General features: G+C 43.4%; 1 protein-coding gene across 3 annotated transcripts in view; it reads left to right on the forward strand.

Annotated features, from left to right (window-relative positions):
- The window catches only part of PNPLA2 (patatin like domain 2, triacylglycerol lipase), a gene marked incomplete at its 5' end in the record, with an annotated part of 45,912 nt that overhangs the window by 11,432 nt on the left and 21,327 nt on the right, over positions 1–13,153 (forward strand). The window lies entirely within an intron of this gene.

Here is a 13,153-nt window from a genome sequence, read left to right on the forward strand (position 1 = left end):
ATGTCATTGGGTGATAAAGAAGCAAGTTTCCATGTGACTACAGGGAAAAGAATATGGCTTGACAGGAGACCCTCCTGTAAGGGTGGTGTTAGACATGCTTTTTGATCTGGTCTTCTGAGGCTACTCAGTAACTGTTCCCTTCGTAAGAGGATATTGTTGGCACCTTTGAGCCCTCAAAGACATGTGGTGCAGTCCTAAGTGTGTTTATTTAGAAGTAACTCCAGTTGGGTTCACAAAGGTCTGTTCCCTAGCATGAGTGCAAGGGACTCAATCCTTAATTAAGGGTCTGTGTTTGTATAGAATGTAACCTCTAATGTGCTCTGTTGTATATGAGCAGACCATATAGTTCAACCTTGTATAAGATCAGTGCTTCATTTGCAAGCAATGTGTGTTAACTCTGCTTGAGTTTTAGAAATAGTGACAAATGGAGATGAGAGAGCAATAAACTTGTAGTAAAGTACTAAGACAAGGATGGGCAACCTGTCACCCTCCAGATGTTGCTCTACTACCAATTCCCATCACCTCTGATACGACTCCAACAGTGTCTTGATATTGCTCATCTGTGCACTAAGATATCAAGGAGTCCTATTCTTTTGCACTGTGAGCACTGTTCTCGTGTATTTGTGGCTAGGGAGGAATCTTCCCTAGGTTATATTCTGATGGTTATTAAATGTCTAATTTTATTTTTTGTTATCTCCCGTAGCATATAATAATTTGTTCCTTGGGGCATCTTCATGTGTTTGTCCCTAGACCTGTTCATTACTCTGCAGGAAGCATTGACATGGTGATTATTAATTTAGATATAAATGAATACAGCATATATATTGTCTTTCCAACAAAAATGGTCCCCAAGCTGTTTTTCTAGCAAGGTAAAACCAACATAATAGTACCAACTAATAGCAGCATTCAAAGGTAAAACATAATGAACCAAAAAATCATTAACACCCTATAAATCCTGTCTGAAAAGTATTCCTCTTAATAGCTTTGTGGATTGCCTTTTGTAAGCATTTGCTATTCTGTGCAGATAGCATGCATTCCTGGGTTGTAGGCGTTGTCTGTTCTTGTCACAAGTTTTCCCTCATACTCATGCCTGAGAGAAGTGCTGTTTACAGTACATAATGTTAGGAACGGCTGTGCTTCATGTTCTGGTAGTCAGATAAAGGAGATGGTCACGTGATTTCAGAAATCAGCAATTGGCACAGGTCAGCTGCTAATCTCCTTTCAGAGCCCTTAGGGGGTTATGCGTATATCAGGTGCAAGCTGGCTACTACTAAATTTGTTGTTCAGTCATTTAAACATTATGTAACTACCTTGAGTCGGACAAAATCTCAGACCTTTCTCTTTAAGAATGTGATGGCAACTCCTTTTTTATGAGTGGGTGATCAGGTGACAACAGCATAACTTGGGGGCATTAAGGAGCCATCCTAGTGAATTCTAACCTACTTCATTAGTAGATCTTACAACTTACATTTCATAGGATCATAGAGTTAGAAGGGACCCCCAAGAGTCATCTAGTCCCCCTACAATACAGGAATCTTAACTAAAGCATCCATAACAGATGGCCATCCAATCTCGGCTTAAAAACCTCCAGGAAAGGAGAATCCACAACCTCCCATGGAAGACTGTTTCACTGTTGAACAGCTCTTACTGTCAGATAGTTTTTCCTGATGTTTGGAAACTCTTTTCTTGTAACGTGAAGCGAGGAACATGATTGCTAGATGATGAGCGTTCTTGTTATCTCCCTGTAACTCTTCCAATGCTTCAGAAGGCTCTAGATGTTTGAAGCCTCTTAGGAGTTTTGTGATGGTGGGGCGCATCATTTGTCACTTTCTAAAGAGCCGCCTTTAGTCCTGTCAATTTGTCACTCGAGTATAAAAAGAAAGAGAGAAGAATGAAATTCAGCCCCAGTTGTGCACCTGTCCAGGCTGCCTTTGTTACTTGTGTTACTCAGTATGGACGTAACTTGCTTCAGGAAATGGGAGGCGTTGTACAGTACAGTGGTACCTCGGGTTAAGTACTTAATTCTTAACCTGAAACTGTTCTTAACCTGAAGCACCACTTTAGCTAATGGGGCCTCCTGCTGCCGCCATGCCGCCGGAGCATGATTTCTGTTCTCATCCTGAAGCAAAGTTCTTAACCTGAAGCACTATTTCTGGGTTAGCGGAGTCTGTAACCTGAAGCTTATGTAACTCGAGGTACCACTGTATAGGCTTTCTTGCTTCCGAGATTTGGATTCTGTGATAAGGCATCAGTACTAGAACTTGGCTAAATGAGTTTTCTTAACTGAGTTTTAATACCTCCTCCAATCTCTTACCAAGGACCAGATGCTCTGAACCCTTTATAAGGGCCAGTTGGGTGGAAGCATCAGCTTGTATAGAACACAACTGCCAGAACTGTGGTTCACTGGGGTTAATTGTTGCTCTGGTTTTGTTATGTCTACACTGGTTACCAGTTTTGTTTCTGGGCTCAGTTCAAACTGTTCTTGTTGCCACCGTTAGAATAGAAAACCTCCTTTTAAAAAATGTAATTGAATTTAGTGTCCACAGCTGTATTTTGTGCTTCCACATGATTGCAGTATGCAAGCAGCCATAATCTCTGGCCTATGTTTAGTTAGAGGAGCCTACATTAATGAGACTCCCTTGCAAATTCTTGTTTGTGTACAATGCAAACCTGAATTGTGCAACTGCTCCCCCAGAAACAGACTTGTGGAAAGCTGAAGGAATCCATGGATAGTCTGCTGATGAGAAAGCTCCACTTCTACCACCAGATATTGCAGCACCAAGACTCCCTTGAGGATGGAGTATGCCAATGGCTTAACCAAGTGTATGTGGAAAACTTTAGTCTTTGAACCACACATCACTGTGCCTTGCTTGTGAATTATATTGCCCTTGGGAGGCAGTCCATTGGAATAAATTCATTATAACTTCACTGTTGGCAGCTTGCCCTGAGTAACCGAACACCAATGGGGCAAAGTTAAATTGTAAACCATAAGCCTTAGTACGTAAGCACTAGATGGAAGGGCAAAGAGGACAGAGTTTCAGAGGGAGAGAAAGCCAGTATATGAAGCAACCTAGCAGAGTGAATCCTTGGTGCTTTCATGAGAGGGGATTTTGAAAGGGCGCAGAGGGCCTCCCTAGTGCTGGATCTAGCCTCTAAGGCCTGAATTTGCAATGCAGACTTTTCTCCTCTCTTATCTGGTTATCTCCCTAATGTAGTGATGGCCAAACTTGGCCCTCCAGCTGTTTTGGGACTACAATTCCCAACATCCCTGACCACTGGTCCTATTCTCTAGGGATGATGGGAATTGTAGTCCCAAAACAGCTGGAGGGCCAAGTTTGGTCATCACTGTCCTAATGACTAGAATACTCATGCCTGACTCTTTATTACTATGTTCTCTGGAAGTTCTAGGCCAGCCAGATTTTTAAAACAAAACAAAACAAAACAACCCTTCAACACCATAAAAAAGAACATTGCAAACATGCTAAGGAGTTGTGGGTGATAAAATAGCAAAACTTGCGTATCCTCACAACAGTGCTGTGAGACAGGGTTAGCTCAGAAAGGGTGTGAGTCTTGGCCACAGCCCCATTCAGTGAGTGAGCTTTGCAGTTCATCAGGGATCTGAACCCTGGCCTTTGCACTTTACATTAACACTTGCAATATAGTGTAGTTAGCCTTGGTGAAGACTTGACGTTTTCATCCCCCCAAAAAGCTTTTGATTTGAGTTTCTATTGAAATGAGGCTGTATTTTAATGTTTTAATGTTGTATTTTAATTTGTTTTTAAGTTGTATTTCAATCAATTTGTTTTATACTGGACGTTAGCCGCCCTGAGCCCGGTCTTGGCTGGGGAGGGCAGGGTATAAATAAATTTATTATTATTATTATTATTATTATTATTATTATTGGTTAGAGTGTTGGACCAGGACCCGGAAGACCAGGGTTCAAATCCCCCCATAGCCGTGGGCAGTCATTCACTCTCAGTCTAACCTACCTCACAGGGTTGCTGTGAGAAATAATGGGGAGGAGAAGAACTACGTAGACCACTTTGAGCTCCTTGGATGAAAGATGGAATAGAAATAAATGGGAAGATTAAGTAAATAAATAAGCAAGTAAGCAAAAAAGCAATGCACAACACACTCGGAGTTAGGATTCATTCAAACCCTGCTAAGCTGGACTTGCCAGGACATGAAAAGCAGCCTGAAGCTATTGGGCAGGGTGAGGCACCGCATAAGAGAAGAGATGCTTAAGCTCTACTGGCCCTTCTATTCACATCTTATGATAATTATACTCTTTCCTGCTTCACAAGTGAAAACTGGAGGCTCATGAGAAACCAATGAGTCTCCCCAGCCCCATCACATCTAGTTGGGCACTTGCACTTCTTAAAGGCCTCTGTTGAAGAGGAAAGGGAGAGAGTGTTATAGGAAAGCAAATGTAAGGTAGCACAAATACTCTCTGCTCTCCCCTATGGTCTCACTGGCCGTACAGAATAAATATGGTGAAGATGGTTAATTCTGCATTTCACCAGAAGCAGTCTAGTTTTCTCTGGTCTGAGTGATTAGGAAAGCTTTGGTAACAAGGGTGGAGTCTTGTCTGCTAACTTCACTGGAGGGGGGATGGAGGGGAATGACCTCTGTTCTTGCAGCCATAAGCACTCAAGAAGTGGGGTGGAGGAGTGCAAGTAACAGCATGGTGTTTTTCAGTATAGCTTCACAGCCCACACGTCTGATGAAATGGCTTTGTATCTAAAAGCCACCCCGCCTTGGTAAACCGCTATGGAAACAAACTGCAGTTTGCGCATTGGTAGAGGTAAACTGTTAGTGGCCAACACTTCTTTGCAAAGTATTGATATCACCCAGTGCCAGAATTAGGGCAGTGTGGGCTGTCTCCCCTCACAGGGTACCGAGCCGAGGAGGCGCAAAATTGAGAAGATCCATAATTGAGAAGATCCATTTGGGAGCACCAAATTTTGACCTCACACAGGGCAGCATACTACAAAAGTTTACCGAGTCTGCCCCTGAATCACCACTTTACTTATATCCTGCCTTTCTCCCAAGGAGCTCAAAGCACCATACACAGACACCCACCCACACTGTGGTTCTCCTTATCAGGTGCCTTAGACACACACACACACACACAGAGAGAGAGAGAGAGAGAGAGAGAGAACACGCGCATGTGATTGGACCAAGACCGCTCAATGGAAATTTGAACGTGGGTCTTCCAAGTTCTAGTCAGCCACTCTTAACCACTAGACTAGACCACATTGTTTCTCGTGAGCACTACTGTACACATGCAGCCTTTCCCCAGCCCCTCTGTCTTGTTGTTTTTCCTCTAGTCTGCTGAACTAGGGAGTAGGCAGCAGTGGAATGAGGTGAGGCGAGATGAGGTGAGACTTCAGCTGCATGCAAGACAAGGTAAGGCAAGGCTCAGGCTGTGCTTTAGATACACAGATACACAGTTCCTTCAGCAACAAACAGACTGAGCTCTATATAGTGGCAGGAGCTGCATTTGTTAGCTCCATTTACACTGGACGGTGCATTCTTTTGTTAAAGAGGTCCAGCCTGCCCCATTAGTCTCCTACTGTAGGAGAACCTCTGGTAGGAAATAAGTTAAATAATTGTGGCTGCTAGGAGGTGTCAAACCAGCAGAACTCATAGTTTGCACAATATCACTCAGGACAGTACCATTTCTATTCTGGATGACTCAACTCTGGCTGGCCTTACTTGTTAACTGTAAATTGCAAAACTATGTGCATCCTGAAAATTCTGGTCGCTTTAAACACTGTCTACAGCCACCCACAGCCCTTTTGCAAAATAAAGTGTTCAGATGCTTATCTTCTCACACCTTGTTAGTGGTACTTTATACTTTACTTTCATTCATGCAATGCAAGATGTTAAGTACACAACATACACACCCTTACAAGGAAGATCTCTGTTATTTTTGAAAGTCTGTGACTAAACATGAATGTGTACATAATTATAAGTATATAATCATATGAAATTAGGATCTTTTTGCATTTCAGACTTATGCATCAGTGGATGAGGATTTTTCTTGGAAGAGGGGAGGATTTTCACCTTGATTTTGACGTAGAGCTGAATTATTTAGTGTTGTTGTAAATTGTGGTAATTGATCGCTACGGGTTATCATTGCAATTTGGGAATTTATTGTGCTTTATAAATACAGTGGTACCTCGGGTTAAGAACTTAATTCGTTCTGGAGTTCCGTTCTTAACATGAAACGGTTCTTAACCTGAGGTATCACTTTAGCTAATGGGGCCTCCCGCTGCTGCTGCGCTGCCACGTGATTTCTGTTCTCATCCTGAAGCAAAGTTCTTAAACTGAGGTACTATTTCTGGGTTAACAGAGTCTGTAACCTGAAGCTCCTGTAACCTGAAGCGTCTATAACTCGAGGTACCACTGTACAGCATTAGTGGTAGTGATTTAGATTTAGATTTAGATTTAGATAAATTTATTGTCATTGTCCGTATATACACAGTATACACAACAACGAAAATCAAACACCCCCCCAAAGACCGGGTTCACATACACATTTACACGTATCTCCAACACTCTCATCCTATTCAGACATAATCTATAAAACATAACATAATCCAGAATATAACATAACCTATTTAAAGGCATAACATAACCTAAAACCTATCTCATTCCTTCCTACTCCCTGCTTGCTATTTCTTGCAACTGAATTGAATTGAGTAAATGAAGCTTCTTGTCCCTCTCCCCATTAACAGTACTTTTTCTGGAAAATGCTCATCTCAGTCCTAGTCAGAATCTGAAACAAGGCTTACAAAATGGAAATAATATGCTCTGGAATCTGTTAGGTTCTATAACCAATATTCATCCCCAAATGAATTTACTGCTGCACAGTTATTGAAACCATTTCATTTTCTTAAATGAAAGTGCTGCTAAAGGTAGGGTTCAGAGTGGGGATATCTTGCCATCATGATGTTTTTCATCTTGCATTATTGCATAAAGCCAAAATGCTGTACTGCTTGTGCAGCATGTACGTATGTGAGCTTGCTGAGATTTCTGTATAAAAAAGACGGTCTATCTACTCATTCTCCAGAATCATTTATATATTGTAGTAAAGTAATGCTACCAACAATGAAGGCTGAGCTTATAATTATAGTTTATAATTAAGGAGACTAATGAATAAGGCTAGCTTTAATTGCTCCAAACCCAATAAGCCACAGAACAAAAGGATTCTGATGCCAGTCTGTGTTAAGCTTATCCAGGATGGAAATAGGCCCATCTAGAGAGCTATGTTTTCATGATGCAGCTTGATAAAATTTGAATTAATTTGAAACCTTCTCTTCCCCACTTTTATGGGGAGCTGTTCTTACTGTCCTTGCTTGGCTGAAAGTCACTTTGTGCAAGTGGTATGTTCTCACAGGAACTGGAAGCATAGCCATGGCTCTTGGCCAGGCTTTCTAAGAACTTTCTTTTGCAGAATTATTTGTTTGTGCAGTGCCGTTTCTCAAATATTTGTGCAAGATGACCTTTTAAAAAAAATAATTAATGTGGCAGCTTGTAGTGTAGGAAGGATGGCTCGTGTTCTCTCCTCGTAGAGAATGGCCTTTAACATAGGGCTGCTGTTGTTCAGGGAAGTCTCCTTGCCTTTTTTGCACTGCATCCCAAACAAAGAGGAGTATGAAGAAGTTGCATAGCTGGCCCCATCTTCCCCACCACCCCTCACCCCACCTCAGAAACTGGAAGGCCTGGGAGTGCAGAAGGCCACTCAGACATCAGAACAAATTGTTCTAGTGTACACCATTTCTCAACACTTCTGAGGAAACAAGCCCCATAAAGAGGCAGTAGTCACGTGAGTGTCTTAATGCCTGCAAAGAAGCTTTGTCTCCCATTCAAGGTTATAAACTTCTGTTCTTTTCCAATGATTTATCACTTTATTGGGGTTTTGTTTTTTGCTGCTGTTTTTCGGATTGAGGCAAGGCGTTCTAGGGTGGTGCAGTCTATTGACAACAACATTGCCAGCTGCCAACTTAAGAGATAATATCTGTCCTTGCTTTGTTTGTGCGGTTTTTTGTTTTTTTAAAAAAACAGACTGGAGCAGTAAAGGAAGATGCACCCTCTCCTACTGTGCTCCTCCACTAGTGCCTTTGCCCACCTTTCTTCCCACTTTGCCACAGAAAGTGGGGCTCTCTGGCTCCACAGCAAGAAGGCTGAGCAGAAGAGCAGTGGAGGAGCAAGGCAGGAAGGGCACCTGCTGCAGCATCTTCCGAGGCTTCCAGGCTTTTAGAGGGCTGGTAGGCAGCCTTAGTTAACAGAGAAGGCAACAACTCAACAGCCGGGGAAGGGCTGTCGCTCAGAGATATAGCATCTGCTTTGCAGAAGGTCCCAGGTTCAATCCCTGACATCTCCAGGTGAAGCTGGGGAAGACCTTTTGCCTGAAACCCTGTGTTCCTATGTGTGCAGAAAGCATTTCATAATGGTCTAGAAGGCTAAACCGACTCATTGAGTTCTTTTCCCGAAACAAGCATCTTAAAAAGATACTGTGACTCACTTAGTAGATTGTAATTGGTGGGCATCATTATGACAGTCCCCCTTTCCACAGTTTTTTTTTAGTTACAGAGGAACCTCTGTGCTTATTCCGTGGGTGATCCATAAAAAAAAAGAAGAGTCACTATAAACCTGGACCAGTTGTTGCTGTGGTCGCCTGAGGGTTTTTGACAGATGTGCAAAAATTTGCCTCCCTTGAGATTCTAAGCTTACATTGTGAGAGATAGTTTCATGACTGCCGTATGTACATGGAGAAGGAACAAAGCGAGCAGGAGGAAGGGAGCTTAGTTGTTTATTGGGAAACCACAAAGTGTGTTTTCCTCGGCTGTTCATCTCAGCCCCACCCTCCACTGACTGGAGGTATACATGGTTGCTTCTTGTTGTGTACAATATAGTTGAAAACTTCTTCATTGGTGGTCTAAGGCAGCCTCTTCTGGTGCCTCTGTCAAACTTCCCCAAAGTTAGCAAATAAAATGAGGCAGGCATGGGATACTGCTGGACACTGGGACTGCTGAATTGGGAAAATTGAAACTTTGACAGGAAAGAAGCCCCTTCCCCAATTTCTGCTATGAGGAATCTATGATATGGTTGCTGACTGGAGAGTTGCTATCTTGGGTCTGACCACTGAATACCTCTACCTTTAGTAAGTACCCCCAGCCTTAGCTGCAGGTAACTTAGCTGGCTTCCTGTCATTTGCAATACATTTGTGTGTGTGTGTGTGTGTGTGTGTGTGTGTGTGTTTGTGTGTGAAGTACTGACTGGTGTTGCTGCCTTTTCTTCAGGGATGAAAAACAAATTGGCAAAAAGCAAAGCCTGCTGGAACAGATATGGAATGTGTGAAAACAGGAAGGGTGTGATGTAAAGCAGAATGCCAAGTGGCGGAGAGAGAAAGAGCAACCAGTGTGTCATGGTAGCCTTGTAGGAAAATCCAGGCAGCTGTCATGATCCTGGCTGGAATAAGATGATTTGCAACTGGGAAGAGGCAGAAGGATGCTTTGGAATCAGTGTTTGATAAATCTGTGCAGATCCTACACTGTTGGGAAGCAGCTCTTTTAATGAGGTTGATGCCCAGATGTATAGAGTAGAGTGACCTTGATAGATAAGGCCTATAGCATCTGTTCCAAAGAACTCTTGAAGAAAACAAGTTACATAGCTCTGGCTACTCCCATCACAATGTTACATTGGGGGTGGGGGATTGCATGTGCCTCATAGTTAGAAACAGTCTAGCCTGATTGCAGAGTGGCTGTTTCTGTCTGAAATGGTCCATCTCCCATCCCATCTCCTATATCATGTTGGGTCTCTTTGAGATGGTCTGTTTTTAAAATGTAGCTGGCATACCTTGGAGGTGGAAAGCTGACTACCGTATTTTTCGCTCGATAACACGCACCTGACCATAACACGCACATCGTTTTTAGAGGAGGAAAACAAGGGAAAAAACATTCTGAATGAAACAGTGGATGTATCATTTTTGTGCTTCATGCTGTGGCCACAGACATGTGATCTGATGGTGAATTTGGGGTGACCCAATGCAAAAATCCTGAGAATCCCTGTGGATCCATGCTTTGTAACCACGTTTTTGCACCATTGCAGCCCCAGGCAACAGTGGGTGTGTGATTTTGGGGGGGCAGGCTGTAGCCATGGACATGCTATGTGCTCTGATGGTGAATTTGGGGTGACCCAATGCAAAGATCCTGAGGATCCATGTTTTGTAACCACGTTTTTGCACCATTGCAGCCCCAGGCAACAGTGGGTGCGTGATTTGGGGGGGGGGGCAGGCTGTAGCCATGGACATGCTATGTGATCTGATGGTGAATTTGGGGTGACCCAATGCAAAGATCCTGAGGATCCATGTGGATCCATGCTTTTTAACCACATTTTAAGTGGGGAAGAAAGGAAAAATACAGAATGGACAAGGAGCACGAGAGGGGTGTGCAGAGAAGCAGCTGGCTAAGAATGCAGGAGAGGGGTATAACGGGAGGGAGGAAAGGAAGGCAAAAGTTTTCCCTCACCTACCCACCCAAGCCAGCCAGCGCTCGCTCTCTCTCTCTCTCTCTCTCTCTCTCTCTCTCCCTCCCTCCCTCCTGCATGTTTTCAGCAGCACCGGAGCACAGAGACCTCTGCTTGCCTGGAGGGGAGGGGCTTTCCCTGCTCTTTGTTCCGTTTGAGCAAACACAGCAAGGAAACAGAGGCTGGTGGGCAGTAAGACCCTGAGGCAGAATGCAGGAAAGCAGCCACTTCCTCTTTTCCGGTTTCCCTTCTCCGAGACGTGCGATTTGATTTTTGCCTGATTTTTTTTGCCATTTGGCTCCAGGGACCACACATTCGCTCAATAACACGCACAGACATTTCCCCTTCCTTTTTAGGAGAAAAAATCTGCGTGTTATAGAGGGAAAAATACGGTAAATGATAGCCCTTGCAACAGCGGCAGACCTTGAGGTCTCCCATTTCATCAGCTCCCTATGCAACACCAAAATTCGGCACCCCACCCAATCGAGCCTCTCCCTTTCCATTCTACCTCATAGTCGTAGTGCCCCTGAGGCTCTGCACCCAGTGTGACAAGACCAGTTGTGCTTCCCTAAATCCGCCTCTGCTTGCAATTGTGCAATATCAGTATCAGTATCTGAAACCGCATGTTTTGAAAGGACAAACATTTGTTCTTTGCAGCTCCCCACCTCCAGAATCCCTCTGCTTGTTCCCCTTTCCTCATGCAACAGAGACAGCACCAACTTTCTCAATCAAGGTTTGCATTCTTCAGTCTTAAATTCAAAGTGTCTCCTTGCAGGTCACGCAAATCATATCCTTGGGCCCTTTCTGATGCCCTTGTGAGACCATTTTGATGCCTTGGAATTTATTTAGTTATCCCTTCATCTGTAATCGTGGCTGTGCTCTCCCCCCCCCCCCCATACAAGTGGGTGTGTATTTTGGCCAGTATAGCTTTACTTTCCTCTTGGAATGCTTTTTAAGCCTCACATGTTAAAATGCCCTCTGTGTTGGTCTGTAATGGAATACCTAATGAAGCTGGAATGTTCCTGGCTTTAGCTAGTGCCCTTTGCTCTGAGATGGATCCTCCCCAAGAAGAACCGGGGCTTCCAGAATGACTGTCAGTAGCTATGCCATCTCTTGCTTGCAGATAAATCTTATTTGCCACTAATTTGAATTGCTTTGCTTTTGTGAGTTGAATATTTTTGCAGGTCAAATTGACCCTTCCTGGGAAGAGAGCTGGTGGTGCTTCTAATTATTTTGTGTCTCTCTGTTGCTGTCGTGTGGGACCTCTGGCCTTCTAGATGTGGCTGAATTACAAGTCCTATCAACCCTGGGCACTAGCTATGCTTGCTGGGAACTCTAGTTCAGCAACATCTGGAGGATCAAAGGTTCCCCACCTTGGTTCTGTTGGTTTAAGTATTGGGAGATTATGAGAAGGTACAGGGTTTCCCCAAATTAGAGCTTCTGGGCACCAGCAGGGAGGGCTTATGGAGATGGAGGAGGAAGAGGGGAGAAGAGTCTGGTGGGAACCAGGGCAGCTTGTATGTGATGGTCATGTAGCAGCACCCCAAACAAACATGGCTATAAGCCCACACAATTTGAGGTTAGGTTGCCTGGAATAGGGCCTCCATCTGTACAGCCTTGCTTAATTCCTCTGTGGGAAGCTTATTATGCAGTGACACAAGGGGCAAGCCGTCTCTGGGTTGGTGCCCCAGCTTTGGAATCCCTCTGAGATGTGACTGGAGCTTACACCACTTGAGTTTCCTACGGTAATGTTGGGTTTTCTGGATTTCTTTTTCAAGAATCAAAATACAATTAGGGTAATTTCAATTGGGAAATTTTCTGATGCCCTAAAGCAGACACCCCCAAACTCGGCCCTCCAGATGTTTTGGGACTACAATTCCCATCATCCCTGACCACTGGTCCTGTTAGCTAGGGATGATGGGAGTCGTAGTTCCAAAATATCTGGAGGGCCGAGTTTGGGGGTGCCTGCCCTAGAGAGTGGTCTAATTTAGCATATTTGTTTTTCTTGTACTTAGTAAAGAAAGCTAACAAGCTTGCTTAATACTGTATTTGTAATTGGCATCTGTTCATTGTGAACTTAAGTATTTATGAAATGGAAAGTTTCCATAGAAAAATAAAGCCCCACTTCGTTAGTTTCCAGTGCTAGGTGAAAGCCTTTCTATTCACTCAGGACTTTGGTGGATATTAGTGTCAGGCTTGATGTGTTTTTTTATTATTTTTATGCTTGTAATTAACTGCCTTGTTTTCTAAGGCACTGTAGTATAATGTAAATTTGTATATTATTTGTAACCCTCTCTGGAGCTGCATTGCAATGAAGAGCATATTATAAACAATATTGAGATGGTTGACCAAAATATTGGAGGTTGTATTCAGCTAGGTTTTACTTAAAGAAGATTCACTGAAATTAATAAACATGATTAAGGTTGGGTCCATTAATTTAAGTAGATCTGCTCCAGTAAAGCCTAGCTGACTAGCACCCTGGGTGAGGGATGAACAGAGATTGGGCATACACACAAATTGAGATCACCCATCTTTTATATCCTCTACCAGCCTTATGCTAGGAACTGGAGATAATATCTTAAGGATGTTTATTACTGTGATTCCTCAATAGGAGTCA

The sequence above is a fragment of the Podarcis filfolensis genome (genome assembly GCF_964270895.1).
Source record: "Podarcis filfolensis genome assembly, chromosome: 1".
Lineage (NCBI taxonomy): Eukaryota > Metazoa > Chordata > Lepidosauria > Squamata > Lacertidae > Podarcis > Podarcis filfolensis.